Consider the following 2,588-nt stretch of genomic DNA (forward strand, 5'->3'; position numbering starts at 1 on the left):
TCCGGGGCCGGGTGGCAGCGGCGGCGGCGCGGAGCGGAGCGGAGCAGCGGCGGCCCCAGACGCTCCCTCCCTCCTTCTCCCTCTCCCGACTTCAAAGGGCAGCCAAAAGCGCCGGGGCTTCCAGCGAGGAGGAGCCGCCGCAGTGGCTCCCCCCAGCCCGCGCCGGCCGCTCTTATAGCGGCGGCGAGGGAGGGGGGAATGGGGGGGATAAGGGGGAGAGCGGGCGGAATTCACACCTCTCGGCCCGGGATGCCCCCACCCCGGTTAACCCCTCGTCTCCCCCGGCGCCGGCCCGCGGCCGCCAGCCGGTTTCCTGCGGCGAGACCGGGGGGGCACAGGCGGGGGGAGCCCGCAAGCGCACGCATGCGTTCCCTCCGGTCCACGCAGCGCTGGTCCCCCACTCCCGGGCACCTCCCGGGAGGATGCTGCGCTCCCCCACTTCTCGGGGTACCCACCGGGAGGATGCTGCACTCCCCCTGCTCGTGGACCCCCGAGAGGATGCTCTGCTCCCCCCGCTTCCCGGCCATCTCCCGGGAGGATGCTGCGCTCCCCTCCTCGGGTGGGGGAACGCTACCTGCTGCCCCCCACCCCCTACACCCACCCTCGCATCGCCGGCCAAAACGCTCCCGGTACCTCGGGGTGGGCACCGCGCGGCCGCATCCTGCCTTTTGGGAGGGCAGATCGGCGGGGTGGTGGTTGGATACAGACTGCCAGGCTTTTAATTTCACTTTCTGCTGAAAAAATAAACCAAATCTTCGAGGTTCTGAGATTTTTGGGGGATGTTTGCTGAGGCTCGGTGTCAGTCGTGCTGCTTGAGACAGTTTTCTGCCACGCAGAAAAAATGGGGTCAGAAAATTGGCTTGGGGCACGTGAAGAGCCATTTTGGATGAGCGGAAACCCCCTGGCTCAGTGACAGCCATGCACGGGTTGTATCTGATCTCTGTGTGTGTTTGTGAGAGAGAGAAAAGCCTGTAGATAAAGAAGGCCACAGTTACACAGTGTGCATAACCTATATACGATATATCTGCTCTGTTCTCTGCAGTCTGTACGTGTAAAACGTGATGAGGCTCCTCGCCTACGTGGTGACACATTCCTATGCGTTCCTCAGCAAGTCCCCCTAGCACAGGCACTGGTGACATCCCAGCAGCTCCGAGCAGCCCACCTGAACAGTCCCTTCATCCCAACAGAGATTCTTCAGCTCAAGCCCTTCCTCCTTTCCCCTCTAGACCTGCCCTGCACAGGGCTAAACCAGAGCTCCCAGTGCACCGGTCTGCACCCAAGGCCATCACTGGAGGTTATGGCAATGGCTGATCTTGGACCGTGGTGGAAATGTTCAGCCCTGTCACCATTTGCCATAGGCCAGGAGTGCTCATCTGCAGGGCCTCGGGGTGAGTCCCACCCTGCCACGGGGCACAGATCCCCACACAGCTCCCAGCACTCTGCAGGGAATCACTGCAGGCCCACGGTGTTGTTAATTTGGACTCCATCCTCCCAGGGATGTCTGTGTGACAGAGAATCCGTCCCAAAAAATTTACATGGGAAATGAAGTCTCCTTTTCTGTTTGGCTAAATGTCTGCCAGCCTGTTCTAATTTACCCAGCCAGGTTGATTTGCAACTTTCAATTTTCCATCGGTTGGCTGTGACCAGGACACTGGGAAAATTTAGCACTTGAGTTCACCCAACTTCTGCATTTCAAAATATCCCAGCCCGAGACACGCAGGAGAAAACCCTTTCCGTTTTGGAACAACCAGGAGGGAAAAGTCTGAACACGAGAGGTTTTAAAGGCATCGAATTATTTCACATTGAAAACTCCAGAGCAGCTCAGGTCCATGTGAGCCTCAGCATCCCTCCAGCCCTGGGGTTTGGCAGGAGGGGGGACCCCAGGAGACCCCATGCCTGGGTGAGCCCCGTTCTGCTGCAGGGATGCCCCAGGCTGGGCAGCACCAGGGGGAGGAATGCAGGAGGGTGGGAAGGCTGATCCCGAGGCAAGGGCCGGGGTAGCCGTCAGACGCATTCAGTCTGTTCACCAAAAGTTCATCAAAGCCAAAGCATTTTTTTTTTTAATTTTTTTTTTTTTTTTTTATGAAACAGTTGAGATGACTCAGCGGTTTCTGACGCAATCCCCGTTTCATCGGAAAATTCCTAACCAGCTCCTAGTAGCAACTGATTGCTCCCATAAATCACACAGTGTTATCCCTGGCCGTGGCAGCGCAGCTTACACCGCCCTGGCCCGTCCTCGTGCGATCAGCAGGAGCGATGGCAGCGAGAAACAGCCCCAAGAACAAAATGCATCAGAGACCAGATCCAAAACACGAGTTTCACGCCAGCCAAACCCCACAGCTCCAACTCCTGCAGCCCTAAAGCCCCCCCTGGGGCCAGTGCTGCCCCCCAAGCCCCGGGGCTGCGGCAGGTACGGCATTAATCACTGGCAGCCCGGCTCAGATGACAGCGGGCTTTATCTCCCAGTTTTTGGCAGAAGTGCTAGAAATGGTTTGCAGATGTTATTTACTGCTTTTGGGCTTGGAGTAAATTGAGATAAGATGCACCTGCATGGACAGCGAGAGGCTTTCCCACCCGGGACGGTCGCT

Source organism: Empidonax traillii, unplaced genomic scaffold, assembly GCF_003031625.1.
Source record: "Empidonax traillii isolate 1590-97213 ecotype Southwest subspecies unplaced genomic scaffold, ASM303162v1 scaffold204:size1584377, whole genome shotgun sequence".
NCBI lineage: Eukaryota > Metazoa > Chordata > Aves > Passeriformes > Tyrannidae > Empidonax > Empidonax traillii.